The sequence below is a fragment of the Lithobates pipiens genome, unplaced genomic scaffold (assembly GCF_037356315.1).
Source record: "Lithobates pipiens isolate NorthernLeopardFrog02 unplaced genomic scaffold, aLitPip1_a1.2 Scaffold_8, whole genome shotgun sequence".
NCBI classification, from domain to species: domain Eukaryota; kingdom Metazoa; phylum Chordata; class Amphibia; order Anura; family Ranidae; genus Lithobates; species Lithobates pipiens.
The window spans coordinates 271,216,145-271,242,180 of NW_027507903.1; the positions used below are offsets into that span (position 1 = coordinate 271,216,145).

Consider the following 26,036-nt stretch of genomic DNA (forward strand, 5'->3'; position numbering starts at 1 on the left):
CACACACTTTTCTCACCAGGTCAGCTGAAAACATACGCGTGTTAGGCGAACGTGATAACCACTACACTACAGAAACCTATCACGACAGCACTTTTCGGGTTGGTTGCTCGGAGGTTGGGGTCACCGTATTAGCTATTATTTGCTTCTGGTTGGTTGATAACCTGAGTTCAGTTTACCGTCCTTGCAAATGATACTCTTTGGTAATGAAGCAAAGAAGGAAGAAAGCCCATCTCGGATGCCTAACTTGATACAAATAACATCCTCAAAACAGCAAGTACTGGCAAGATACACTGAGTCATGGATATCACCTCTAGCTTTTCCACACACTTTTCTCACCAGGTCAGCTGAAAACATACGCCAATGGTCGTCAGGTTTTCCAGCTCAGCTGACTAAGCAGGAGAACCAAAGTCCACATTCCAATTGCCTTTGGGTCCAGAAAACAAGTTTGCCTAAACACCAAACACTTACAGCGATGGTCAGCTCATAAACAGTGAAGAAAAAGAGCTCACATTGAAGGTGTTGCACCTAAACTGTGCTTTGTATTGGCAGATTTGGCTTACGGCTGCCAGAGGGGCAAGGCATGGCAAGAGCTTTGAGTTTGCCAGACTGTGAAAAAGTTAAAGGTAAGCACTGTTTCTGCCCGGTTTCGAACCGGGGACCTTTCGCGTGTGAGGCGAACGTGATAACCACTACACTACAGAAACCCATTCATGCTGTTTTTTTGAGCCTTGCAGACCGAAAGTCTACCCTAAAGTAAGATCGGTGAAAAGAGCTGCTGAAAGTGACATTGACAAAAAGCACTAGTGCGCTCAAATTGTTTCTGCCCGGTTTCGAACCGGGGACCTGTCGCGTGTTAGGCGAACGTGATAACCACTACACTACAGAAACCTATCACGACAGCACTTTTCGGGTTGGTTGCTCGGAGGTTGGGGTCACCGTATTAGCTATTATTTGCTTCTGGTTGGTTGATAACCTGAGTTCAGTTTACCGTCCTTGCAAATAATACTCTTTGGTAATGAAGCAAAGAAGGAAGAAAGCCCATCTCGGATGCCTAACTTGATACAAATAACATCCTCAAAACAGCCAGTACTGGCAAGATACACTGAGTCATGGATATCACCTCTAGCTTTTCCACACACTTTTCTCACCAGGTCAGCTGAAAACATACGCCAATGGTCGTCAGGTTTTCCAGCTCAGCTGACTAAGCAGGAGAACCAAAGTCCACATTCCAATTGCCTTTGGGTCCAGAAAACAAGTTTGCCTAAACACCAAACACTTACAGCGATGGTCAGCTCATAAACAGTGAAGAAAAAGAGCTCACATTGAAGGTGTTGCACCTAAACTGTGCTTTGTATTGGCAGATTTGGCTTACGGCTGCCAGAGGGGCAAGGCATGGCAAGAGCTTTGAGTTTGCCAGACTGTGAAAAAGTTAAAGGTAAGCACTGTTTCTGCCCGGTTTCGAACCGGGGACCTTTCGCGTGTGAGGCGAACGTGATAACCACTACACTACAGAAACCCATTCATGCTGTTTTTTTGAGCCTTGCAGACCGAAAGTCTACCCTAAAGTATGATCGGTGAAAAGAGCTGCTGAAAGTGACATTGACAAAAAGCACTAGTGCGCTCAAATTGTTTCTGCCCGGTTTCGAACCGGGGACCTTTCGCGTGTTAGGCGAACGTGATAACCACTACACTACAGAAACCTATCACGACAGCACTTTTCGGGTTGGTTGCTCGGAGGTTGGGGTCACCGTATTAGCTATTATTTGCTTCTGGTTGGTTGATAACCTGAGTTCAGTTTACCGTCCTTGCAAATGATACTCTTTGGTAATGAAGCAAAGAAGGAAGAAAGCCCATCTCGGATGCCTAACTTGATACAAATAACATCCTCAAAACAGCAAGTACTGGCAAGATACACTGAGTCATGGATATCACCTCTAGCTTTTCCACACACTTTTCTCACCAGGTCAGCTGAAAACATACGCCAATGGTCGTCAGGTTTTCCAGCTCAGCTGACTAAGCAGGAGAACCAAAGTCCACATTCCAATTGCCTTTGGGTCCAGAAAACAAGTTTGCCTAAACACCAAACACTTACAGCGATGGTCAGCTCATAAACAGTGAAGAAAAAGAGCTCACATTGAAGGTGTTGCACCTAAACTGTGCTTTGTATTGGCAGATTTGGCTTACGGCTGCCAGAGGGGCAAGGCATGGCAAGAGCTTTGAGTTTGCCAGACTGTGAAAAAGTTAAAGGTAAGCACTGTTTCTGCCCGGTTTCGAACCGGGGACCTTTCGCGTGTGAGGCGAACGTGATAACCACTACACTACAGAAACCCATTCATGCTGTTTTTTTGAGCCTTGCAGACCGAAAGTCTACCCTAAAATAAGATCGGTGAAAAGAGCTGCTGAAAGTGACATTGACAAAAAGCACTAGTGCGCTCAAATTGTTTCTGCCCGGTTTCGAACCGGGGACCTTTCGCGTGTTAAGCGAACGTGATAACCACTACACTACAGAAACCTATCACGACAGCACTTTTCGGGTTGGTTGCTCGGAGGTTGGGTTCACCGTATTAGCTATTATTTGCTTCTGGTTGGTTGATAACCTGAGTTCAGTTTACCGTCCTTGCAAATGATACTCTTTGGTAATGAAGCAAAGAAGGAAGAAAGCCCATCTCGGATGCCTAACTTGATACAAATAACATCCTCAAAACAGCCAGTACTGGCAAGATACACTGAGTCATGGATATCACCTCTAGCTTTTCCACACACTTTTCTCACCAGGTCAGCTGAAAACATACGCCAATGGTCGTCAGGTTTTCCAGCTCAGCTGACTAAGCAGGAGAACCAAAGTCCACATTCCAATTGCCTTTGGGTCCAGAAAACAAGTTTGCCTAAACACCAAACACTTACAGCGATGGTCAGCTCATAAACAGTGAAGAAAAAGAGCTCACATTGAAGGTGTTGCACCTAAACTGTGCTTTGTATTGGCAGATTTGGCTTACGGCTGCCAGAGGGGCAAGGCATGGCAAGAGCTTTGAGTTTGCCAGACTGTGAAAAAGTTAAAGGTAAGCACTGTTTCTGCCCGGTTTCGAACCGGGGACCTTTCGCGTGTGAGGCGAACGTGATAACCACTACACTACAGAAACCCATTCATGCTGTTTTTTTGAGCCTTGCAGACCGAAAGTCTACCCTAAAGTATGATCGGTGAAAAGAGCTGCTGAAAGTGACATTGACAAAAAGCACTAGTGCGCTCAAATTGTTTCTGCCCGGTTTCGAACCGGGGACCTTTCGCGTGTTAGGCGAACGTGATAACCACTACACTACAGAAACCTATCACGACAGCACTTTTCGGGTTGGTTGCTCGGAGGTTGGGGTCACCGTATTAGCTATTATTTGCTTCTGGTTGGTTGATAACCTGAGTTCAGTTTACCGTCCTTGCAAATGATACTCTTTGGTAATGAAGCAAAGAAGGAAGAAAGCCCATCTCGGATGCCTAACTTGATACAAATAACATCCTCAAAACAGCAAGTACTGGCAAGATACACTGAGTCATGGATATCACCTCTAGCTTTTCCACACACTTTTCTCACCAGGTCAGCTGAAAACATACGCCAATGGTCGTCAGGTTTTCCAGCTCAGCTGACTAAGCAGGAGAACCAAAGTCCACATTCCAATTGCCTTTGGGTCCAGAAAACAAGTTTGCCTAAACACCAAACACTTACAGCGATGGTCAGCTCATAAACAGTGAAGAAAAAGAGCTCACATTGAAGGTGTTGCACCTAAACTGTGCTTTGTATTGGCAGATTTGGCTTACGGCTGCCAGAGGGGCAAGGCATGGCAAGAGCTTTGAGTTTGCCAGACTGTGAAAAAGTTAAAGGTAAGCACTGTTTCTGCCCGGTTTCGAACCGGGGACCTTTCGCGTGTGAGGCGAACGTGATAACCACTACACTACAGAAACCCATTCATGCTGTTTTTTTGAGCCTTGCAGACCGAAAGTCTACCCTAAAATAAGATCGGTGAAAAGAGCTGCTGAAAGTGACATTGACAAAAAGCACTAGTGCGCTCAAATTGTTTCTGCCCGGTTTCGAACCGGGGACCTTTCGCGTGTTAAGCGAACGTGATAACCACTACACTACAGAAACCTATCACGACAGCACTTTTCGGGTTGGTTGCTCGGAGGTTGGGGTCACCGTATTAGCTATTATTTGCTTCTGGTTGGTTGATAACCTGAGTTCAGTTTACCGTCCTTGCAAATGATACTCTTTGGTAATGAAGCAAAGAAGGAAGAAAGCCCATCTCGGATGCCTAACTTGATACAAATAACATCCTCAAAACAGCAAGTACTGGCAAGATACACTGAGTCATGGATATCACCTCTAGCTTTTCCACACACTTTTCTCACCAGGTCAGCTGAAAACATACGCCAATGGTCGTCAGGTTTTCCAGCTCAGCTGACTAAGCAGGAGAACCAAAGTCCACATTCCAATTGCCTTTGGGTCCAGAAAACAAGTTTGCCTAAACACCAAACACTTACAGCGATGGTCAGCTCATAAACAGTGAAGAAAAAGAGCTCACATTGAAGGTGTTGCACCTAAACTGTGCTTTGTATTAGCAGATTTGGCTTACGGCTGCCAGAGGGGCAAGGCATGGCAAGAGCTTTGAGTTTGCCAGACTGTGAAAAAGTTAAAGGTAAGCACTGTTTCTGCCCGGTTTCGAACCGGGGACCTTTCGCGTGTGAGGCGAACGTGATAACCACTACACTACAGAAACCCATTCATGCTGTTTTTTTGAGCCTTGCAGACCGAAAGTCTACCCTAAAGTAAGATCGGTGAAAAGAGCTGCTGAAAGTGACATTGACAAAAAGCACTAGTGCGCTCAAATTGTTTCTGCCCGGTTTCGAACCGGGGACCTTTCGCGTGTTAGGCGAACGTGATAACCACTACACTACAGAAACCTATCACGACAGCACTTTTCGGGTTGGTTGCTCGGAGGTTGGGGTCACCGTATTAGCTATTATTTGCTTCTGGTTGGTTGATAACCTGAGTTCAGTTTACCGTCCTTGCAAATAATACTCTTTGGTAATGAAGCAAAGATGGAAGAAAGCCCATCTCGGATGCCTAACTTGATACAAATAACATCCTCAAAACAGCCAGTACTGGCAAGATACACTGAGTCATGGATATCACCTCTAGCTTTTCCACACACTTTTCTCACCAGGTCAGCTGAAAACATACGCCAATGGTCGTCAGGTTTTCCAGCTCAGCTGACTAAGCAGGAGAACCAAAGTCCACATTCCAATTGCCTTTGGGTCCAGAAAACAAGTTTGCCTAAACACCAAACACCTACAGCGATGGTCAGCTCATAAACAGTGAAGAAAAAGAGCTCACATTGAAGGTGTTGCACCTAAACTGTGCTTTGTATTGGCAGATTTGGCTTACGGCTGCCAGAGGGGCAAGGCATGGCAAGAGCTTTGAGTTTGCCAGACTGTGAAAAAGTTAAAGGTAAGCACTGTTTCTGCCCAGTTTCGAACCGGGGACCTTTCGCGTGTGAGGCGAACGTGATAACCACTATACTACAGAAACCCATTCATGCTGTTTTTTTGAGCCTTGCAGACCGAAAGTCTACCCTAAAGTAAGATCGGTGAAAAGAGCTGCTGAAAGTGACATTGACAAAAAGCACTAGTGCGCTCAAATTGTTTCTGCCCGGTTTCAAACCGGGGACCTTTCGCGTGTTAGGCGAACGTGATAACCACTACACTTCAGAAACCTATCACGACAGCACTTTTCGGGTTGGTTGCTCGGAGGTTGGGGTCACCGTATTAGCTATTATTTGCTTCTGGTTGGTTGATAACCTGAGTTCAGTTTACCGTCCTTGCAAATGATACTCTTTGGTAATGAAGCAAAGAAGGAAGAAAGCCCATCTCGGATGCCTAACTTGATACAAATAACATCCTCAAAACAGCAAGTACTGGCAAGATACACTGAGTCATGGATATCACCTCTAGCTTTTCCACACACTTTTCTCACCAGGTCAGCTGAAAACATACGCGTGTTAGGCGAACGTGATAACCACTACACTACAGAAACCTATCACGACAGCACTTTTCGGGTTGGTTGCTCGGAGGTTGGGGTCACCGTATTAGCTATTATTTGCTTCTGGTTGGTTGATAACCTGAGTTCAGTTTACCGTCCTTGCAAATGATACTCTTTGGTAATGAAGCAAAGAAGGAAGAAAGCCCATCTCGGATGCCTAACTTGATACAAATAACATCCTCAAAACAGCAAGTACTGGCAAGATACACTGAGTCATGGATATCACCTCTAGCTTTTCCACACACTTTTCTCACCAGGTCAGCTGAAAACATACGCCAATGGTCGTCAGGTTTTCCAGCTCAGCTGACTAAGCAGGAGAACCAAAGTCCACATTCCAATTGCCTTTGGGTCCAGAAAACAAGTTTGCCTAAACACCAAACACTTACAGCGATGGTCAGCTCATAAACAGTGAAGAAAAAGAGCTCACATTGAAGGTGTTGCACCTAAACTGTGCTTTGTATTGGCAGATTTGGCTTACGGCTGCCAGAGGGGCAAGGCATGGCAAGAGCTTTGAGTTTGCCAGACTGTGAAAAAGTTAAAGGTAAGCACTGTTTCTGCCCGGTTTCGAACCGGGGACCTTTCGCGTGTGAGGCGAACGTGATAACCACTACACTACAGAAACCCATTCATGCTGTTTTTTTGAGCCTTGCAGACCGAAAGTCTACCCTAAAGTAAGATCGGTGAAAAGAGCTGCTGAAAGTGACATTGACAAAAAGCACTAGTGCGCTCAAATTGTTTCTGCCCGGTTTCGAACCGGGGACCTGTCGCGTGTTAGGCGAACGTGATAACCACTACACTACAGAAACCTATCACGACAGCACTTTTCGGGTTGGTTGCTCGGAGGTTGGGGTCACCGTATTAGCTATTATTTGCTTCTGGTTGGTTGATAACCTGAGTTCAGTTTACCGTCCTTGCAAATAATACTCTTTGGTAATGAAGCAAAGAAGGAAGAAAGCCCATCTCGGATGCCTAACTTGATACAAATAACATCCTCAAAACAGCCAGTACTGGCAAGATACACTGAGTCATGGATATCACCTCTAGCTTTTCCACACACTTTTCTCACCAGGTCAGCTGAAAACATACGCCAATGGTCGTCAGGTTTTCCAGCTCAGCTGACTAAGCAGGAGAACCAAAGTCCACATTCCAATTGCCTTTGGGTCCAGAAAACAAGTTTGCCTAAACACCAAACACCTACAGCGATGGTCAGCTCATAAACAGTGAAGAAAAAGAGCTCACATTGAAGGTGTTGCACCTAAACTGTGCTTTGTATTGGCAGATTTGGCTTACGGCTGCCAGAGGGGCAAGGCATGGCAAGAGCTTTGAGTTTGCCAGACTGTGAAAAAGTTAAAGGTAAGCACTGTTTCTGCCCGGTTTCGAACCGGGGACCTTTCGCGTGTGAGGCGAACGTGATAACCACTACACTACAGAAACCCATTCATGCTGTTTTTTTGAGCCTTGCAGACCGAAAGTCTACCCTAAAGTAAGATCGGTGAAAAGAGCTGCTGAAAGTGACATTGACAAAAAGCACTAGTGCGCTCAAATTGTTTCTGCCCGGTTTCGAACCGGGGACCTTTCGCGTGTTAGGCGAACGTGATAACCACTACACTACAGAAACCTATCACGACAGCACTTTTCGGGTTGGTTGCTCGGAGGTTGGGGTCACCGTATTAGCTATTATTTGCTTCTGGTTGGTTGATAACCTGAGTTCAGTTTACCGTCCTTGCAAATGATACTCTTTGGTAATGAAGCAAAGAAGGAAGAAAGCCCATCTCGGATGCCTAACTTGATACAAATAACATCCTCAAAACAGCAAGTACTGGCAAGATACACTGAGTCATGGATATCACCTCTAGCTTTTCCACACACTTTTCTCACCAGGTCAGCTGAAAACATACGCCAATGGTCGTCAGGTTTTCCAGCTCAGCTGACTAAGCAGGAGAACCAAAGTCCACATTCCAATTGCCTTTGGGTCCAGAAAACAAGTTTGCCTAAACACCAAACACTTACAGCGATGGTCAGCTCATAAACAGTGAAGAAAAAGAGCTCACATTGAAGGTGTTGCACCTAAACTGTGCTTTGTATTAGCAGATTTGGCTTACGGCTGCCAGAGGGGCAAGGCATGGCAAGAGCTTTGAGTTTGCCAGACTGTGAAAAAGTTAAAGGTAAGCACTGTTTCTGCCCGGTTTCGAACCGGGGACCTTTCGCGTGTGAGGCGAACGTGATAACCACTACACTACAGAAACCCATTCATGCTGTTTTTTTGAGCCTTGCAGACCGAAAGTCTACCCTAAAGTAAGATCGGTGAAAAGAGCTGCTGAAAGTGACATTGACAAAAAGCACTAGTGCGCTCAAATTGTTTCTGCCCGGTTTCGAACCGGGGACCTTTCGCGTGTTAGGCGAACGTGATAACCACTACACTACAGAAACCTATCACGACAGCACTTTTCGGGTTGGTTGCTCGGAGGTTGGGGTCACCGTATTAGCTATTATTTGCTTCTGGTTGGTTGATAACCTGAGTTCAGTTTACCGTCCTTGCAAATAATACTCTTTGGTAATGAAGCAAAGATGGAAGAAAGCCCATCTCGGATGCCTAACTTGATACAAATAACATCCTCAAAACAGCCAGTACTGGCAAGATACACTGAGTCATGGATATCACCTCTAGCTTTTCCACACACTTTTCTCACCAGGTCAGCTGAAAACATACGCCAATGGTCGTCAGGTTTTCCAGCTCAGCTGACTAAGCAGGAGAACCAAAGTCCACATTCCAATTGCCTTTGGGTACAGAAAACAAGTTTGCCTAAACACCAAACACCTACAGCGATGGTCAGCTCATAAACAGTGAAGAAAAAGAGCTCACATTGAAGGTGTTGCACCTAAACTGTGCTTTGTATTGGCAGATTTGGCTTACGGCTGCCAGAGGGGCAAGGCATGGCAAGAGCTTTGAGTTTGCCAGACTGTGAAAAAGTTAAAGGTAAGCACTGTTTCTGCCCAGTTTCGAACCGGGGACCTTTCGCGTGTGAGGCGAACGTGATAACCACTATACTACAGAAACCCATTCATGCTGTTTTTTTGAGCCTTGCAGACCGAAAGTCTACCCTAAAGTAAGATCGGTGAAAAGAGCTGCTGAAAGTGACATTGACAAAAAGCACTAGTGCGCTCAAATTGTTTCTGCCCGGTTTCGAACCGGGGACCTTTCGCGTGTTAAGCGAACGTGATAACCACTACACTACAGAAACCTATCACGACAGCACTTTTCGGGTTGGTTGCTCGGAGGTTGGGGTCACCGTATTAGCTATTATTTGCTTCTGGTTGGTTGATAACCTGAGTTCAGTTTACCGTCCTTGCAAATGATACTCTTTGGTAATGAAGCAAAGAAGGAAGAAAGCCCATCTCGGATGCCTAACTTGATACAAATAACATCCTCAAAACAGCAAGTACTGGCAAGATACACTGAGTCATGGATATCACCTCTAGCTTTTCCACACACTTTTCTCACCAGGTCAGCTGAAAACATACGCGTGTTAGGCGAACGTGATAACCACTACACTACAGAAACCTATCACGACAGCACTTTTCGGGTTGGTTGCTCGGAGGTTGGGGTCACCGTATTAGCTATTATTTGCTTCTGGTTGGTTGATAACCTGAGTTCAGTTTACCGTCCTTGCAAATGATACTCTTTGGTAATGAAGCAAAGAAGGAAGAAAGCCCATCTCGGATGCCTAACTTGATACAAATAACATCCTCAAAACAGCAAGTACTGGCAAGATACACTGAGTCATGGATATCACCTCTAGCTTTTCCACACACTTTTCTCACCAGGTCAGCTGAAAACATACGCCAATGGTCGTCAGGTTTTCCAGCTCAGCTGACTAAGCAGGAGAACCAAAGTCCACATTCCAATTGCCTTTGGGTCCAGAAAACAAGTTTGCCTAAACACCAAACACTTACAGCGATGGTCAGCTCATAAACAGTGAAGAAAAAGAGCTCACATTGAAGGTGTTGCACCTAAACTGTGCTTTGTATTGGCAGATTTGGCTTACGGCTGCCAGAGGGGCAAGGCATGGCAAGAGCTTTGAGTTTGCCAGACTGTGAAAAAGTTAAAGGTAAGCACTGTTTCTGCCCGGTTTCGAACCGGGGACCTTTCGCGTGTGAGGCGAACGTGATAACCACTACACTACAGAAACCCATTCATGCTGTTTTTTTGAGCCTTGCAGACCGAAAGTCTACCCTAAAATAAGATCGGTGAAAAGAGCTGCTGAAAGTGACATTGACAAAAAGCACTAGTGCGCTCAAATTGTTTCTGCCCGGTTTCGAACCGGGGACCTTTCGCGTGTTAAGCGAACGTGATAACCACTACACTACAGAAACCTATCACGACAGCACTTTTCGGGTTGGTTGCTCGGAGGTTGGGGTCACCGTATTAGCTATTATTTGCTTCTGGTTGGTTGATAACCTGAGTTCAGTTTACCGTCCTTGCAAATGATACTCTTTGGTAATGAAGCAAAGAAGGAAGAAAGCCCATCTCGGATGCCTAACTTGATACAAATAACATCCTCAAAACAGCAAGTACTGGCAAGATACACTGAGTCATGGATATCACCTCTAGCTTTTCCACACACTTTTCTCACCAGGTCAGCTGAAAACATACGCCAATGGTCGTCAGGTTTTCCAGCTCAGCTGACTAAGCAGGAGAACCAAAGTCCACATTCCAATTGCCTTTGGGTCCAGAAAACAAGTTTGCCTAAACACCAAACACTTACAGCGATGGTCAGCTCATAAACAGTGAAGAAAAAGAGCTCACATTGAAGGTGTTGCACCTAAACTGTGCTTTGTATTGGCAGATTTGGCTTACGGCTGCCAGAGGGGCAAGGCATGGCAAGAGCTTTGAGTTTGCCAGACTGTGAAAAAGTTAAAGGTAAGCACTGTTTCTGCCCGGTTTCGAACCGGGGACCTTTCGCGTGTGAGGCGAACGTGATAACCACTACACTACAGAAACCCATTCATGCTGTTTTTTTGAGCCTTGCAGACCGAAAGTCTACCCTAAAGTATGATCGGTGAAAAGAGCTGCTGAAAGTGACATTGACAAAAAGCACTAGTGCGCTCAAATTGTTTCTGCCCGGTTTCGAACCGGGGACCTTTCGCGTGTTAGGCGAACGTGATAACCACTACACTACAGAAACCTATCACGACAGCACTTTTCGGGTTGGTTGCTCGGAGGTTGGGGTCACCGTATTAGCTATTATTTGCTTCTGGTTGGTTGATAACCTGAGTTCAGTTTACCGTCCTTGCAAATGATACTCTTTGGTAATGAAGCAAAGAAGGAAGAAAGCCCATCTCGGATGCCTAACTTGATACAAATAACATCCTCAAAACAGCAAGTACTGGCAAGATACACTGAGTCATGGATATCACCTCTAGCTTTTCCACACACTTTTCTCACCAGGTCAGCTGAAAACATACGCCAATGGTCGTCAGGTTTTCCAGCTCAGCTGACTAAGCAGGAGAACCAAAGTCCACATTCCAATTGCCTTTGGGTCCAGAAAACAAGTTTGCCTAAACACCAAACACTTACAGCGATGGTCAGCTCATAAACAGTGAAGAAAAAGAGCTCACATTGAAGGTGTTGCACCTAAACTGTGCTTTGTATTGGCAGATTTGGCTTACGGCTGCCAGAGGGGCAAGGCATGGCAAGAGCTTTGAGTTTGCCAGACTGTGAAAAAGTTAAAGGTAAGCACTGTTTCTGCCCGGTTTCGAACCGGGGACCTTTCGCGTGTGAGGCGAACGTGATAACCACTACACTACAGAAACCCATTCATGCTGTTTTTTTGAGCCTTGCAGACCGAAAGTCTACCCTAAAATAAGATCGGTGAAAAGAGCTGCTGAAAGTGACATTGACAAAAAGCACTAGTGCGCTCAAATTGTTTCTGCCCGGTTTCGAACCGGGGACCTTTCGCGTGTTAAGCGAACGTGATAACCACTACACTACAGAAACCTATCACGACAGCACTTTTCGGGTTGGTTGCTCGGAGGTTGGGGTCACCGTATTAGCTATTATTTGCTTCTGGTTGGTTGATAACCTGAGTTCAGTTTACCGTCCTTGCAAATGATACTCTTTGGTAATGAAGCAAAGAAGGAAGAAAGCCCATCTCGGATGCCTAACTTGATACAAATAACATCCTCAAAACAGCAAGTACTGGCAAGATACACTGAGTCATGGATATCACCTCTAGCTTTTCCACACACTTTTCTCACCAGGTCAGCTGAAAACATACGCCAATGGTCGTCAGGTTTTCCAGCTCAGCTGACTAAGCAGGAGAACCAAAGTCCACATTCCAATTGCCTTTGGGTCCAGAAAACAAGTTTGCCTAAACACCAAACACTTACAGCGATGGTCAGCTCATAAACAGTGAAGAAAAAGAGCTCACATTGAAGGTGTTGCACCTAAACTGTGCTTTGTATTGGCAGATTTGGCTTACGGCTGCCAGAGGGGCAAGGCATGGCAAGAGCTTTGAGTTTGCCAGACTGTGAAAAAGTTAAAGGTAAGCACTGTTTCTGCCCGGTTTCGAACCGGGGACCTTTCGCGTGTGAGGCGAACGTGATAACCACTACACTACAGAAACCCATTCATGCTGTTTTTTTGAGCCTTGCAGACCGAAAGTCTACCCTAAAGTAAGATCGGTGAAAAGAGCTGCTGAAAGCGACATTGACAAAAAGCACTAGCGCGCTCAAATTGTTTCTGCCCGGTTTCGAACCGGGGACCTTTCGCGTGTTAGGCGAACGTGATAACCACTACACTACAGAAACCTATCATGACAGCACTTTTCGGGTTGGTTGCTCGGAGGTTGGGGTCACCGTATTAGCTATTATTTGCTTCTGGTTGGTTGATAACCTGAGTTCAGTTTACCGTCCTTGCAAATGATACTCTTTGGTAATGAAGCAAAGAAGGAAGAAAGCCCATCTCGGATGCCTAACTTGATACAAATAACATCCTCAAAACAGCCAGTACTGGCAAGATACACTGAGTCATGGATATCACCTCTAGCTTTTCCACACACTTTTCTCACCAGGTCAGCTGAAAACATACGCCAATGGTCGTCAGGTTTTCCAGCTCAGCTGACTAAGCAGGAGAACCAAAGTCCACATTCCAATTGCCTTTGGGTCCAGAAAACAAGTTTGCCTAAACACCAAACACTTACAGCGATGGTCAGCTCATAAACAGTGAAGAAAAAGAGCTCACATTGAAGGTGTTGCACCTAAACTGTGCTTTGTATTGGCAGATTTGGCTTACGGCTGCCAGAGGGGCAAGGCATGGCAAGAGCTTTGAGTTTGCCAGACTGTGAAAAAGTTAAAGGTAAGCACTGTTTCTGCCCGGTTTCGAACCGGGGACCTTTCGCGTGTGAGGCGAACGTGATAACCACTACACTACAGAAACCCATTCATGCTGTTTTTTTGAGCCTTGCAGACCGAAAGTCTACCCTAAAGTATGATCGGTGAAAAGAGCTGCTGAAAGTGACATTGACAAAAAGCAGTAGTGCGCTCAAATTGTTTCTGCCCAGTTTCGAACCGGGGACCTTTCGCGTGTTAGGCGAACGTGATAACCACTACACTACAGAAACCTATCACGACAGCACTTTTCGGGTTGGTTGCTCGGAGGTTGGGGTCACCGTATTAGCTATTATTTGCTTCTGGTTGGTTGATAACCTGAGTTCAGTTTACCGTCCTTGCAAATGATACTCTTTGGTAATGAAGCAAAGAAGGAAGAAAGCCCATCTCGGATGCCTAACTTGATACAAATAACATCCTCAAAACAGCAAGTACTGGCAAGATACACTGAGTCATGGATATCACCTCTAGCTTTTCCACACACTTTTCTCACCAGGTCAGCTGAAAACATACGCCAATGGTCGTCAGGTTTTCCAGCTCAGCTGACTAAGCAGGAGAACCAAAGTCCACATTCCAATTGCCTTTGGGTCCAGAAAACAAGTTTGCCTAAACACCAAACACTTACAGCGATGGTCAGCTCATAAACAGTGAAGAAAAAGAGCTCACATTGAAGGTGTTGCACCTAAACTGTGCTTTGTATTGGCAGATTTGGCTTACGGCTGCCAGAGGGGCAAGGCATGGCAAGAGCTTTGAGTTTGCCAGACTGTGAAAAAGTTAAAGGTAAGCACTGTTTCTGCCCGGTTTCGAACCGGGGACCTTTCGCGTGTGAGGCGAACGTGATAACCACTACACTACAGAAACCCATTCATGCTGTTTTTTTGAGCCTTGCAGACCGAAAGTCTACCCTAAAATAAGATCGGTGAAAAGAGCTGCTGAAAGTGACATTGACAAAAAGCACTAGTGCGCTCAAATTGTTTCTGCCCGGTTTCGAACCGGGGACCTTTCGCGTGTTAAGCGACCGTGATAACCACTACACTACAGAAACCTATCACGACAGCACTTTTCGGGTTGGTTGCTCGGAGGTTGGGTTCACCGTATTAGCTATTATTTGCTTCTGGTTGGTTGATAACCTGAGTTCAGTTTACCGTCCTTGCAAATGATACTCTTTGGTAATGAAGCAAAGAAGGAAGAAAGCCCATCTCGGATGCCTAACTTGATACAAATAACATCCTCAAAACAGCCAGTACTGGCAAGATACACTGAGTCATGGATATCACCTCTAGCTTTTCCACACACTTTTCTCACCAGGTCAGCTGAAAACATACGCCAATGGTCGTCAGGTTTTCCAGCTCAGCTGACTAAGCAGGAGAACCAAAGTCCACATTCCAATTGCCTTTGGGTCCAGAAAACAAGTTTGCCTAAACACCAAACACTTACAGCGATGGTCAGCTCATAAACAGTGAAGAAAAAGAGCTCACATTGAAGGTGTTGCACCTAAACTGTGCTTTGTATTGGCAGATTTGGCTTACGGCTGCCAGAGGGGCAAGGCATGGCAAGAGCTTTGAGTTTGCCAGACTGTGAAAAAGTTAAAGGTAAGCACTGTTTCTGCCCGGTTTCGAACCGGGGACCTTTCGCGTGTGAGGCGAACGTGATAACCACTACACTACAGAAACCCATTCATGCTGTTTTTTTGAGCCTTGCAGACCGAAAGTCTACCCTAAAGTATGATCGGTGAAAAGAGCTGCTGAAAGTGACATTGACAAAAAGCACTAGTGCGCTCAAATTGTTTCTGCCCGGTTTCGAACCGGGGACCTTTCGCGTGTTAGGCGAACGTGATAACCACTACACTACAGAAACCTATCACGACAGCACTTTTCGGGTTGGTTGCTCGGAGGTTGGGGTCACCGTATTAGCTATTATTTGCTTCTGGTTGGTTGATAACCTGAGTTCAGTTTACCGTCCTTGCAAATGATACTCTTTGGTAATGAAGCAAAGAAGGAAGAAAGCCCATCTCGGATGCCTAACTTGATACAAATAACATCCTCAAAACAGCAAGTACTGGCAAGATACACTGAGTCATGGATATCACCTCTAGCTTTTCCACACACTTTTCTCACCAGGTCAGCTGAAAACATACGCCAATGGTCGTCAGGTTTTCCAGCTCAGCTGACTAAGCAGGAGAACCAAAGTCCACATTCCAATTGCCTTTGGGTCCAGAAAACAAGTTTGCCTAAACACCAAACACTTACAGCGATGGTCAGCTCATAAACAGTGAAGAAAAAGAGCTCACATTGAAGGTGTTGCACCTAAACTGTGCTTTGTATTGGCAGATTTGGCTTACGGCTGCCAGAGGGGCAAGGCATGGCAAGAGCTTTGAGTTTGCCAGACTGTGAAAAAGTTAAAGGTAAGCACTGTTTCTGCCCGGTTTCGAACCGGGGACCTTTCGCGTGTGAGGCGAACGTGATAACCACTACACTACAGAAACCCATTCATGCTGTTTTTTTGAGCCTTGCAGACCGAAAGTCTACCCTAAAATAAGATCGGTGAAAAGAGCTGCTGAAAGTGACATTGACAAAAAGCACTAGTGCGCTCAAATTGTTTCTGCCCGGTTTCGAACCGGGGACCTTTCGCGTGTTAAGCGAACGTGATAACCACTACACTACAGAAACCTATCACGACAGCACTTTTCGGGTTGGTTGCTCGGAGGTTGGGGTCACCGTATTAGCTATTATTTGCTTCTGGTTGGTTGATAACCTGAGTTCAGTTTACCGTCCTTGCAAATGATACTCTTTGGTAATGAAGCAAAGAAGGAAGAAAGCCCATCTCGGATGCCTAACTTGATACAAATAACATCCTCAAAACAGCAAGTACTGGCAAGATACACTGAGTCATGGATATCACCTCTAGCTTTTCCACACACTTTTCTCACCAGGTCAGCTGAAAACATACGCCAATGGTCGTCAGGTTTTCCAGCTCAGCTGACTAAGCAGGAGAACCAAAGTCCACATTCCAATTGCCTTTGGGTCCAGAAAACAAGTTTGCCTAAACACCAAACACTTACAGCGATGGTCAGCTCATAAACAGTGAAGAAAAAGAGCTCACATTGAAGGTGTTGCACCTAAACTGTGCTTTGTATTGGCAGATTTGGCTTACGGCTGCCAGAGGGGCAAGGCATGGCAAGAGCTTTGAGTTTGCCAGACTGTGAAAAAGTTAAAGGTAAGCACTGTTTCTGCCCGGTTTCGAACCGGGGACCTTTCGCGTGTGAGGCGAACGTGATAACCACTACACTACAGAAACCCATTCATGCTGTTTTTTTGAGCCTTGCAGACCGAAAGTCTACCCTAAAATAAGATCGGTGAAAAGAGCTGCTGAAAGTGACATTGACAAAAAGCACTAGTGCGCTCAAATTGTTTCTGCCCGGTTTCGAACCGGGGACCTTTCGCGTGTTAAGCGAACGTGATAACCACTACACTACAGAAACCTATCACGACAGCACTTTTCGGGTTGGTTGCTCGGAGGTTGGGGTCACCGTATTAGCTATTATTTGCTTCTGGTTGGTTGATAACCTGAGTTCAGTTTACCGTCCTTGCAAATGATACTCTTTGGTAATGAAGCAAAGAAGGAAGAAAGCCCATCTCGGATGCCTAACTTGATACAAATAACATCCTCAAAACAGCAAGTACTGGCAAGATACACTGAGTCATGGATATCACCTCTAGCTTTTCCACACACTTTTCTCACCAGGTCAGCTGAAAACATACGCCAATGGTCGTCAGGTTTTCCAGCTCAGCTGACTAAGCAGGAGAACCAAAGTCCACATTCCAATTGCCTTTGGGTCCAGAAAACAAGTTTGCCTAAACACCAAACACTTACAGCGATGGTCAGCTCATAAACAGTGAAGAAAAAGAGCTCACATTGAAGGTGTTGCACCTAAACTGTGCTTTGTATTAGCAGATTTGGCTTACGGCTGCCAGAGGGGCAAGGCATGGCAAGAGCTTTGAGTTTGCCAGACTGTGAAAAAGTTAAAGGTAAGCACTGTTTCTGCCCGGTTTCGAACCGGGGACCTTTCGCGTGTGAGGCGAACGTGATAACCACTACACTACAGAAACCCATTCATGCTGTTTTTTTGAGCCTTGCAGACCGAAAGTCTACCCTAAAGTAAGATCGGTGAAAAGAGCTGCTGAAAGTGACATTGACAAAAAGCACTAGTGCGCTCAAATTGTTTCTGCCCGGTTTCGAACCGGGGACCTTTCGCGTGTTAGGCGAACGTGATAACCACTACACTACAGAAACCTATCACGACAGCACTTTTCGGGTTGGTTGCTCGGAGGTTGGGGTCACCGTATTAGCTATTATTTGCTTCTGGTTGGTTGATAACCTGAGTTCAGTTTACCGTCCTTGCAAATAATACTCTTTGGTAATGAAGCAAAGATGGAAGAAAGCCCATCTCGGATGCCTAACTTGATACAAATAACATCCTCAAAACAGCCAGTACTGGCAAGATACACTGAGTCATGGATATCACCTCTAGCTTTTCCACACACTTTTCTCACCAGGTCAGCTGAAAACATACGCCAATGGTCGTCAGGTTTTCCAGCTCAGCTGACTAAGCAGGAGAACCAAAGTCCACATTCCAATTGCCTTTGGGTCCAGAAAACAAGTTTGCCTAAACACCAAACACCTACAGCGATGGTCAGCTCATAAACAGTGAAGAAAAAGAGCTCACATTGAAGGTGTTGCACCTAAACTGTGCTTTGTATTGGCAGATTTGGCTTACGGCTGCCAGAGGGGCAAGGCATGGCAAGAGCTTTGAGTTTGCCAGACTGTGAAAAAGTTAAAGGTAAGCACTGTTTCTGCCCAGTTTCGAACCGGGGACCTTTCGCGTGTGAGGCGAACGTGATAACCACTATACTACAGAAACCCATTCATGCTGTTTTTTTGAGCCTTGCAGACCGAAAGTCTACCCTAAAGTAAGATCGGTGAAAAGAGCTGCTGAAAGTGACATTGACAAAAAGCACTAGTGCGCTCAAATTGTTTCTGCCCGGTTTCGAACCGGGGACCTTTCGCGTGTTAGGCGAACGTGATAACCACTACACTTCAGAAACCTATCACGACAGCACTTTTCGGGTTGGTTGCTCGGAGGTTGGGGTCACCGTATTAGCTATTATTTGCTTCTGGTTGGTTGATAACCTGAGTTCAGTTTACCGTCCTTGCAAATGATACTCTTTGGTAATGAAGCAAAGAAGGAAGAAAGCCAATCTCGGATGCCTAACTTGATACAAATAACATCCTCAAAACAGCAAGTACTGGCAAGATACACTGAGTCATGGATATCACCTCTAGCTTTTCCACACACTTTTCTCACCAGGTCAGCTGAAAACATACGCGTGTTAGGCGAACGTGATAACCACTACACTACAGAAACCTATCACGACAGCACTTTTCGGGTTGGTTGCTCGGAGGTTGGGGTCACCGTATTAGCTATTATTTGCTTCTGGTTGGTTGATAACCTGAGTTCAGTTTACCGTCCTTGCAAATGATACTCTTTGGTAATGAAGCAAAGAAGGAAGAAAGCCCATCTCGGATGCCTAACTTGATACAAATAACATCCTCAAAACAGCAAGTACTGGCAAGATACACTGAGTCATGGATATCACCTCTAGCTTTTCCACACACTTTTCTCACCAGGTCAGCTGAAAACATACGCCAATGGTCGTCAGGTTTTCCAGCTCAGCTGACTAAGCAGGAGAACCAAAGTCCACATTCCAATTGCCTTTGGGTCCAGAAAACAAGTTTGCCTAAACACCAAACACTTACAGCGATGGTCAGCTCATAAACAGTGAAGAAAAAGAGCTCACATTGAAGGTGTTGCACCTAAACTGTGCTTTGTATTGGCAGATTTGGCTTACGGCTGCCAGAGGGGCAAGGCATGGCAAGAGCTTTGAGTTTGCCAGACTGTGAAAAAGTTAAAGGTAAGCACTGTTTCTGCCCGGTTTCGAACCGGGGACCTTTCGCGTGTGAGGCGAACGTGATAACCACTACACTACAGAAACCCATTCATGCTGTTTTTTTGAGCCTTGCAGACCGAAAGTCTACCCTAAAGTAAGATCGGTGAAAAGAGCTGCTGAAAGTGACATTGACAAAAAGCACTAGTGCGCTCAAATTGTTTCTGCCCGGTTTCGAACCGGGGACCTGTCGCGTGTTAGGCGAACGTGATAACCACTACACTACAGAAACCTATCACGACAGCACTTTTCGGGTTGGTTGCTCGGAGGTTGGGGTCACCGTATTAGCTATTATTTGCTTCTGGTTGGTTGATAACCTGAGTTCAGTTTACCGTCCTTGCAAATAATACTCTTTGGTAATGAAGCAAAGAAGGAAGAAAGCCCATCTCGGATGCCTAACTTGATACAAATAACATCCTCAAAACAGCCAGTACTGGCAAGATACACTGAGTCATGGATATCACCTCTAGCTTTTCCACACACTTTTCTCACCAGGTCAGCTGAAAACATACGCCAATGGTCGTCAGGTTTTCCAGCTCAGCTGACTAAGCAGGAGAACCAAAGTCCACATTCCAATTGCCTTTGGGTCCAGAAAACAAGTTTGCCTAAACACCAAACACCTACAGCGATGGTCAGCTCATAAACAGTGAAGAAAAAGAGCTCACATTGAAGGTGTTGCACCTAAACTGTGCTTTGTATTGGCAGATTTGGCTTACGGCTGCCAGAGGGGCAAGGCATGGCAAGAGCTTTGAGTTTGCCAGACTGTGAAAAAGTTAAAGGTAAGCACTGTTTCTGCCCGGTTTCGAACCGGGGACCTTTCGCGTGTGAGGCGAACGTGATAACCACTACACTACAGAAACCCATTCATGCTGTTTTTTTGAGCCTTGCAGACCGAAAGTCTACCCTAAAGTAAGATCGGTGAAAAGAGCTGCTGAAAGTGACATTGACAAAAAGCACTAGTGCGCTCAAATTGTTTCTGCCCGGTTTCGAACCGGGGACCTTTCGCTTGTTAGGCGAACGTGATAACCACTACACTACAGAAACCTATCACGACAGCACTTTTCGGGTTGGTTGCTCGGAGGTTGGGGTCACCGTATTAGCTATTATTTGCTTCTGGTTGGTTGATAACCTGAGTTCAGTTTACCGTCCTTGCAAATGATACTCTTTGGTAATGAAGCAAAGAAGGAAGAAAGCCCATCTCGGATGCCTAACTTGATACAAATAACATCCTCAAAACAGCAAGTACTGGCAAGATACACTGAGTCATGGATATCACCTCTAGCTTTTCCACACACTTTTCTCACCAGGTCAGCTGAAAACATACGCCAATGGTCGTCAGGTTTTCCAGCTCAGCTGACTAAGCAGGAGAACCAAAGTCCACATTCCAATTGCCTTTGGGTCCAGAAAACAAGTTTGCCTAAACACCAAACACTTACAGCGATGGTCAGCTCATAAACAGTGAAGAAAAAGAGCTCACATTGAAGGTGTTGCACCTAAACTGTGCTTTGTATTAGCAGATTTGGCTTACGGCTGCCAGAGGGGCAAGGCATGGCAAGAGCTTTGAGTTTGCCAGACTGTGAAAAAGTTAAAGGTAAGCACTGTTTCTGCCCGGTTTCGAACCGGGGACCTTTCGCGTGTGAGGCGAACGTGATAACCACTACACTACAGAAACCCATTCATGCTGTTTTTTTGAGCCTTGCAGACCGAAAGTCTACCCTAAAGTAAGATCGGTGAAAAGAGCTGCTGAAAGTGACATTGACAAAAAGCACTAGTGCGCTCAAATTGTTTCTGCCCGGTTTCGAACCGGGGACCTTTCGCGTGTTAGGCGAACGTGATAACCACTACACTACAGAAACCTATCACGACAGCACTTTTCGGGTTGGTTGCTCGGAGGTTGGGGTCACCGTATTAGCTATTATTTGCTTCTGGTTGGTTGATAACCTGAGTTCAGTTTACCGTCCTTGCAAATAATACTCTTTGGTAATGAAGCAAAGATGGAAGAAAGCCCATCTCGGATGCCTAACTTGATACAAATAACATCCTCAAAACAGCCAGTACTGGCAAGATACACTGAGTCATGGATATCACCTCTAGCTTTTCCACACGCTTTTCTCACCAGGTCAGCTGAAAACATACGCCAATGGTCGTCAGGTTTTCCAGCTCAGCTGACTAAGCAGGAGAACCAAAGTCCACATTCCAATTGCCTTTGGGTCCAGAAAACAAGTTTGCCTAAACACCAAACACCTACAGCGATGGTCAGCTCATAAACAGTGAAGAAAAAGAGCTCACATTGAAGGTGTTGCACCTAAACTGTGCTTTGTATTGGCAGATTTGGCTTACGGCTGCCAGAGGGGCAAGGCATGGCAAGAGCTTTGAGTTTGCCAGACTGTGAAAAAGTTAAAGGTAAGCACTGTTTCTGCCCAGTTTCGAACCGGGGACCTTTCGCGTGTGAGGCGAACGTGATAACCACTATACTACAGAAACCCATTCATGCTGTTTTTTTGAGCCTTGCAGACCGAAAGTCTACCCTAAAGTAAGATCGGTGAAAAGAGCTGCTGAAAGTGACATTGACAAAAAGCACTAGTGCGCTCAAATTGTTTCTGCCCGGTTTCGAACCGGGGACCTTTCGCGTGTTAGGCGAACGTGATAACCACTACACTACAGAAACCTATCACGACAGCACTTTTCGGGTTGGTTGCTCGGAGGTTGGGGTCACCGTATTAGCTATTATTTGCTTCTGGTTGGTTGATAACCTGAGTTCAGTTTACCGTCCTTGCAAATGATACTCTTTGGTAATGAAGCAAAGAAGGAAGAAAGCCCATCTCGGATGCCTAACTTGATACAAATAACATCCTCAAAACAGCAAGTACTGGCAAGATACACTGAGTCATGGATATCACCTCTAGCTTTTCCACACACTTTTCTCACCAGGTCAGCTGAAAACATACGCGTGTTAGGCGAACGTGATAACCACTACACTACAGAAACCTATCACGACAGCACTTTTCGGGTTGGTTGCTCGGAGGTTGGGGTCACCGTATTAGCTATTATTTGCTTCTGGTTGGTTGATAACCTGAGTTCAGTTTACCGTCCTTGCAAATGATACTCTTTGGTAATGAAGCAAAGAAGGAAGAAAGCCCATCTCGGATGCCTAACTTGATACAAATAACATCCTCAAAACAGCAAGTACTGGCAAGATACACTGAGTCATGGATATCACCTCTAGCTTTTCCACACACTTTTCTCACCAGGTCAGCTGAAAACATACGCCAATGGTCGTCAGGTTTTCCAGCTCAGCTGACTAAGCAGGAGAACCAAAGTCCACATTCCAATTGCCTTTGGGTCCAGAAAACAAGTTTGCCTAAACACCAAACACTTACAGCGATGGTCAGCTCATAAACAGTGAAGAAAAAGAGCTCACATTGAAGGTGTTGCACCTAAACTGTGCTTTGTATTGGCAGATTTGGCTTACGGCTGCCAGAGGGGCAAGGCATGGCAAGAGCTTTGAGTTTGCCAGACTGTGAAAAAGTTAAAGGTAAGCACTGTTTCTGCCCGGTTTCGAACCGGGGACCTTTCGCGTGTGAGGCGAACGTGATAACCACTACACTACAGAAACCCATTCATGCTGTTTTTTTGAGCCTTGCAGACCGAAAGTCTACCCTAAAGTAAGATCGGTGAAAAGAGCTGCTGAAAGTGACATTGACAAAAAGCACTAGTGCGCTCAAATTGTTTCTGCCCGGTTTCGAACCGGGGACCTGTCGCGTGTTAGGCGAACGTGATAACCACTACACTACAGAAACCTATCACGACAGCACTTTTCGGGTTGGTTGCTCGGAGGTTGGGGTCACCGTATTAGCTATTATTTGCTTCTGGTTGGTTGATAACCTGAGTTCAGTTTACCGTCCTTGCAAATAATACTCTTTGGTAATGAAGCAAAGATGGAAGAAAGCCCATCTCGGATGCCTAACTTGATACAAATAACATCCTCAAAACAGCCAGTACTGGCAAGATACACTGAGTCATGGATATCACCTCTAGCTTTTCCACACACTTTTCTCACCAGGTCAGCTGAAAACATACGCCAATGGTCGTCAGGTTTTCCAGCTCAGCTGACTAAGCAGGAGAACCAAAGTCCACATTCCAATTGCCTTTGGGTCCAGAAAACAAGTTTGCCTAAACACCAAACACCTACAGCGATGGTCAGCTCATAAACAGTGAAGAAAAAGAGCTCACATTGAAGGTGTTGCACCTAAACTGTGCTTTGTATTGGCAGATTTGGCTTACGGCTGCCAGAGGGGCAAGGCATGGCAAGAGCTTTGAGTTTGCCAGACTGTGAAAAAGTTAAAGGTAAGCACTGTTTCTGCCCGGTTTCGAACCGGGGACCTTTCGCGTGTGAGGCGAACGTGATAACCACTACACTACAGAAACCCATTCATGCTGTTTTTTTGAGCCTTGCAGACCGAAAGTCTACCCTAAAGTAAGATCGGTGAAAAGAGCTGCTGAAAGTGACATTGACAAAAAGCACTAGTGCGGTCAAATTGTTTCTGCCCGGTTTCGAACCGGGGACCTTTCGCGTGTTAGGCGAACGTGATAACCACTACACTACAGAAACCTATCACGACAGCACTTTTCGGGTTGGTTGCTCGGAGGTTGGGGTCACCGTATTAGCTATTATTTGCTTCTGGTTGGTTGATAACCTGAGTTCAGTTTACCGTCCTTGCAAATAATACTCTTTGGTAATGAAGCAAAGATGGAAGAAAGCCCATCTCGGATGCCTAACTTGATACAAATAACATCCTCAAAACAGCCAGTACTGGCAAGATACACTGAGTCATGGATATCACCTCTAGCTTTTCCACACACTTTTCTCACCAGGTCAGCTGAAAACATACGCCAATGGTCGTCAGGTTTTCCAGCTCAGCTGACTAAGCAGGAGAACCAAAGTCCACATTCCAATTGCCTTTGGGTCCAGAAAACAAGTTTGCCTAAACACCAAACACCTACAGCGATGGTCAGCTCATAAACAGTGAAGAAAAAGAGCTCACATTGAAGGTGTTGCACCTAAACTGTGCTTTGTATTGGCAGATTTGGCTTACGGCTGCCAGAGGGGCAAGGCATGGCAAGAGCTTTGAGTTTGCCAGACTGTGAAAAAGTTAAAGGTAAGCACTGTTTCTGCCCGGTTTCGAACCGGGGACCTTTCGCGTGTGAGGCGAACGTGATAACCACTACACTACAGAAACCCATTCATGCTGTTTTTTTGAGCCTTGCAGACCGAAAGTCTACCCTAAAGTAAGATCGGTGAAAAGAGCTGCTGAAAGTGACATTGACAAAAAGCACTAGTGCGGTCAAATTGTTTCTGCCCGGTTTCGAACCGGGGACCTTTCGCGTGTTAGGCGAACGTGATAACCACTACACTACAGAAACCTATCACGACAGCACTTTTCGGGTTGGTTGCTCGGAGGTTGGGGTCACCGTATTAGCTATTATTTGCTTCTGGTTGGTTGATAACCTGAGTTCAGTTTACCGTCCTTGCAAATGATACTCTTTGGTAATGAAGCAAAGAAGGAAGAAAGCCCATCTCGGATGCCTAACTTGATACAAATAACATCCTCAAAACAGCAAGTACTGGCAAGATACACTGAGTCATGGATATCACCTCTAGCTTTTCCACACACTTTTCTCACCAGGTCAGCTGAAAACATACGCGTGTTAGGCGAACGTGATAACCACTACACTACAGAAACCTATCACGACAGCACTTTTCGGGTTGGTTGCTCGGAGGTTGGGGTCACCGTATTAGCTATTATTTGCTTCTGGTTGGTTGATAACCTGAGTTCAGTTTACCGTCCTTGCAAATGATACTCTTTGGTAATGAAGCAAAGAAGGAAGAAAGCCCATCTCGGATGCCTAACTTGATACAAATAACATCCTCAAAACAGCCAGTACTGGCAAGATACACTGAGTCATGGATATCACCTCTAGCTTTTCCACACACTTTTCTCACCAGGTCAGCTGAAAACATACGCCAATGGTCGTCAGGTTTTCCAGCTCAGCTGACTAAGCAGGAGAACCAAAGTCCACATTCCAATTGCCTTTGGGTCCAGAAAACAAGTTTGCCTAAACACCAAACACTTACAGCGATGGTCAGCTCATAAACAGTGAAGAAAAAGAGCTCACATTGAAGGTGTTGCACCTAAACTTTGCTTTGTATTGGCAGATTTGGCTTACGGCTGCCAGAGGGGCAAGGCATGGCAAGAGCTTTGAGTTTGCCAGACTGTGAAAAAGTTAAAGGTAAGCACTGTTTCTGCCCGGTTTCGAACCGGGGACCTTTCGCGTGTGAGGCGAACGTGATAACCACTACACTACAGAAACCCATTCATGCTGTTTTTTTGAGCCTTGCAGACCGAAAGTCTACCCTAAAGTAAGATCGGTGAAAAGAGCTGCTGAAAGTGACATTGACAAAAAGCACTAGTGCGCTCAAATTGTTTCTGCCCGGTTTCGAACCGGGGACCTTTCGCGTGTTAGGCGAACGTGATAACCACTACACTACAGAAAC

The 26,036-nt window shown here is 45.6% G+C and overlaps 41 non-coding genes across 41 annotated transcripts; all 41 read right to left on the minus strand.

Annotated features, from left to right (window-relative positions):
• Positions 1-631: 631 nt before the first annotated feature.
• On the minus strand, positions 632-704 carry TRNAV-CAC (transfer RNA valine (anticodon CAC)). The gene has a single exon. It is a non-coding gene; the product is annotated as a tRNA-Val (tRNA).
• A 739-nt stretch (positions 705-1,443) lies between these two features.
• Positions 1,444-1,516, minus strand: TRNAV-CAC (transfer RNA valine (anticodon CAC)). The gene has a single exon. It is a non-coding gene; the product is annotated as a tRNA-Val (tRNA).
• A 111-nt stretch (positions 1,517-1,627) lies between these two features.
• Positions 1,628-1,700, minus strand: TRNAV-AAC (transfer RNA valine (anticodon AAC)). Its single transcript has one exon. It is a non-coding gene; the product is annotated as a tRNA-Val (tRNA).
• Positions 1,701-2,255: 555 nt separating this feature from the next.
• Positions 2,256-2,328, minus strand: TRNAV-CAC (transfer RNA valine (anticodon CAC)). The gene has a single exon. It is a non-coding gene; the product is annotated as a tRNA-Val (tRNA).
• Positions 2,329-3,067: 739 nt separating this feature from the next.
• On the minus strand, positions 3,068-3,140 carry TRNAV-CAC (transfer RNA valine (anticodon CAC)). The gene has a single exon. It is a non-coding gene; the product is annotated as a tRNA-Val (tRNA).
• A 111-nt stretch (positions 3,141-3,251) lies between these two features.
• TRNAV-AAC (transfer RNA valine (anticodon AAC)) lies at positions 3,252-3,324 on the minus strand. The gene has a single exon. It is a non-coding gene; the product is annotated as a tRNA-Val (tRNA).
• A 555-nt stretch (positions 3,325-3,879) lies between these two features.
• Positions 3,880-3,952, minus strand: TRNAV-CAC (transfer RNA valine (anticodon CAC)). Its single transcript has one exon. It is a non-coding gene; the product is annotated as a tRNA-Val (tRNA).
• A 739-nt stretch (positions 3,953-4,691) lies between these two features.
• Positions 4,692-4,764, minus strand: TRNAV-CAC (transfer RNA valine (anticodon CAC)). The gene has a single exon. It is a non-coding gene; the product is annotated as a tRNA-Val (tRNA).
• A 111-nt stretch (positions 4,765-4,875) lies between these two features.
• TRNAV-AAC (transfer RNA valine (anticodon AAC)) lies at positions 4,876-4,948 on the minus strand. The gene has a single exon. It is a non-coding gene; the product is annotated as a tRNA-Val (tRNA).
• A 1,687-nt stretch (positions 4,949-6,635) lies between these two features.
• TRNAV-CAC (transfer RNA valine (anticodon CAC)) lies at positions 6,636-6,708 on the minus strand. Its single transcript has one exon. It is a non-coding gene; the product is annotated as a tRNA-Val (tRNA).
• Positions 6,709-7,447: 739 nt separating this feature from the next.
• On the minus strand, positions 7,448-7,520 carry TRNAV-CAC (transfer RNA valine (anticodon CAC)). The gene has a single exon. It is a non-coding gene; the product is annotated as a tRNA-Val (tRNA).
• A 111-nt stretch (positions 7,521-7,631) lies between these two features.
• Positions 7,632-7,704, minus strand: TRNAV-AAC (transfer RNA valine (anticodon AAC)). The gene has a single exon. It is a non-coding gene; the product is annotated as a tRNA-Val (tRNA).
• A 555-nt stretch (positions 7,705-8,259) lies between these two features.
• TRNAV-CAC (transfer RNA valine (anticodon CAC)) lies at positions 8,260-8,332 on the minus strand. Its single transcript has one exon. It is a non-coding gene; the product is annotated as a tRNA-Val (tRNA).
• A 111-nt stretch (positions 8,333-8,443) lies between these two features.
• Positions 8,444-8,516, minus strand: TRNAV-AAC (transfer RNA valine (anticodon AAC)). Its single transcript has one exon. It is a non-coding gene; the product is annotated as a tRNA-Val (tRNA).
• A 1,687-nt stretch (positions 8,517-10,203) lies between these two features.
• On the minus strand, positions 10,204-10,276 carry TRNAV-CAC (transfer RNA valine (anticodon CAC)). The gene has a single exon. It is a non-coding gene; the product is annotated as a tRNA-Val (tRNA).
• A 739-nt stretch (positions 10,277-11,015) lies between these two features.
• Positions 11,016-11,088, minus strand: TRNAV-CAC (transfer RNA valine (anticodon CAC)). Its single transcript has one exon. It is a non-coding gene; the product is annotated as a tRNA-Val (tRNA).
• Positions 11,089-11,199: 111 nt separating this feature from the next.
• TRNAV-AAC (transfer RNA valine (anticodon AAC)) lies at positions 11,200-11,272 on the minus strand. The gene has a single exon. It is a non-coding gene; the product is annotated as a tRNA-Val (tRNA).
• Positions 11,273-11,827: 555 nt separating this feature from the next.
• On the minus strand, positions 11,828-11,900 carry TRNAV-CAC (transfer RNA valine (anticodon CAC)). Its single transcript has one exon. It is a non-coding gene; the product is annotated as a tRNA-Val (tRNA).
• A 739-nt stretch (positions 11,901-12,639) lies between these two features.
• Positions 12,640-12,712, minus strand: TRNAV-CAC (transfer RNA valine (anticodon CAC)). The gene has a single exon. It is a non-coding gene; the product is annotated as a tRNA-Val (tRNA).
• Positions 12,713-12,823: 111 nt separating this feature from the next.
• TRNAV-AAC (transfer RNA valine (anticodon AAC)) lies at positions 12,824-12,896 on the minus strand. The gene has a single exon. It is a non-coding gene; the product is annotated as a tRNA-Val (tRNA).
• A 555-nt stretch (positions 12,897-13,451) lies between these two features.
• TRNAV-CAC (transfer RNA valine (anticodon CAC)) lies at positions 13,452-13,524 on the minus strand. Its single transcript has one exon. It is a non-coding gene; the product is annotated as a tRNA-Val (tRNA).
• Positions 13,525-14,263: 739 nt separating this feature from the next.
• TRNAV-CAC (transfer RNA valine (anticodon CAC)) lies at positions 14,264-14,336 on the minus strand. The gene has a single exon. It is a non-coding gene; the product is annotated as a tRNA-Val (tRNA).
• A 739-nt stretch (positions 14,337-15,075) lies between these two features.
• On the minus strand, positions 15,076-15,148 carry TRNAV-CAC (transfer RNA valine (anticodon CAC)). The gene has a single exon. It is a non-coding gene; the product is annotated as a tRNA-Val (tRNA).
• Positions 15,149-15,259: 111 nt separating this feature from the next.
• TRNAV-AAC (transfer RNA valine (anticodon AAC)) lies at positions 15,260-15,332 on the minus strand. The gene has a single exon. It is a non-coding gene; the product is annotated as a tRNA-Val (tRNA).
• A 555-nt stretch (positions 15,333-15,887) lies between these two features.
• TRNAV-CAC (transfer RNA valine (anticodon CAC)) lies at positions 15,888-15,960 on the minus strand. The gene has a single exon. It is a non-coding gene; the product is annotated as a tRNA-Val (tRNA).
• Positions 15,961-16,699: 739 nt separating this feature from the next.
• TRNAV-CAC (transfer RNA valine (anticodon CAC)) lies at positions 16,700-16,772 on the minus strand. The gene has a single exon. It is a non-coding gene; the product is annotated as a tRNA-Val (tRNA).
• Positions 16,773-17,511: 739 nt separating this feature from the next.
• Positions 17,512-17,584, minus strand: TRNAV-CAC (transfer RNA valine (anticodon CAC)). The gene has a single exon. It is a non-coding gene; the product is annotated as a tRNA-Val (tRNA).
• A 111-nt stretch (positions 17,585-17,695) lies between these two features.
• TRNAV-AAC (transfer RNA valine (anticodon AAC)) lies at positions 17,696-17,768 on the minus strand. Its single transcript has one exon. It is a non-coding gene; the product is annotated as a tRNA-Val (tRNA).
• Positions 17,769-19,455: 1,687 nt separating this feature from the next.
• TRNAV-CAC (transfer RNA valine (anticodon CAC)) lies at positions 19,456-19,528 on the minus strand. The gene has a single exon. It is a non-coding gene; the product is annotated as a tRNA-Val (tRNA).
• Positions 19,529-20,267: 739 nt separating this feature from the next.
• On the minus strand, positions 20,268-20,340 carry TRNAV-CAC (transfer RNA valine (anticodon CAC)). The gene has a single exon. It is a non-coding gene; the product is annotated as a tRNA-Val (tRNA).
• A 111-nt stretch (positions 20,341-20,451) lies between these two features.
• TRNAV-AAC (transfer RNA valine (anticodon AAC)) lies at positions 20,452-20,524 on the minus strand. The gene has a single exon. It is a non-coding gene; the product is annotated as a tRNA-Val (tRNA).
• A 555-nt stretch (positions 20,525-21,079) lies between these two features.
• TRNAV-CAC (transfer RNA valine (anticodon CAC)) lies at positions 21,080-21,152 on the minus strand. The gene has a single exon. It is a non-coding gene; the product is annotated as a tRNA-Val (tRNA).
• A 111-nt stretch (positions 21,153-21,263) lies between these two features.
• TRNAV-AAC (transfer RNA valine (anticodon AAC)) lies at positions 21,264-21,336 on the minus strand. The gene has a single exon. It is a non-coding gene; the product is annotated as a tRNA-Val (tRNA).
• Positions 21,337-22,075: 739 nt separating this feature from the next.
• TRNAV-AAC (transfer RNA valine (anticodon AAC)) lies at positions 22,076-22,148 on the minus strand. Its single transcript has one exon. It is a non-coding gene; the product is annotated as a tRNA-Val (tRNA).
• Positions 22,149-23,023: 875 nt separating this feature from the next.
• Positions 23,024-23,096, minus strand: TRNAV-CAC (transfer RNA valine (anticodon CAC)). The gene has a single exon. It is a non-coding gene; the product is annotated as a tRNA-Val (tRNA).
• Positions 23,097-23,835: 739 nt separating this feature from the next.
• TRNAV-CAC (transfer RNA valine (anticodon CAC)) lies at positions 23,836-23,908 on the minus strand. The gene has a single exon. It is a non-coding gene; the product is annotated as a tRNA-Val (tRNA).
• Positions 23,909-24,019: 111 nt separating this feature from the next.
• Positions 24,020-24,092, minus strand: TRNAV-AAC (transfer RNA valine (anticodon AAC)). Its single transcript has one exon. It is a non-coding gene; the product is annotated as a tRNA-Val (tRNA).
• A 555-nt stretch (positions 24,093-24,647) lies between these two features.
• TRNAV-CAC (transfer RNA valine (anticodon CAC)) lies at positions 24,648-24,720 on the minus strand. The gene has a single exon. It is a non-coding gene; the product is annotated as a tRNA-Val (tRNA).
• A 111-nt stretch (positions 24,721-24,831) lies between these two features.
• Positions 24,832-24,904, minus strand: TRNAV-AAC (transfer RNA valine (anticodon AAC)). The gene has a single exon. It is a non-coding gene; the product is annotated as a tRNA-Val (tRNA).
• An 875-nt stretch (positions 24,905-25,779) lies between these two features.
• TRNAV-CAC (transfer RNA valine (anticodon CAC)) lies at positions 25,780-25,852 on the minus strand. The gene has a single exon. It is a non-coding gene; the product is annotated as a tRNA-Val (tRNA).
• A 111-nt stretch (positions 25,853-25,963) lies between these two features.
• Positions 25,964-26,036, minus strand: TRNAV-AAC (transfer RNA valine (anticodon AAC)). The gene has a single exon. It is a non-coding gene; the product is annotated as a tRNA-Val (tRNA).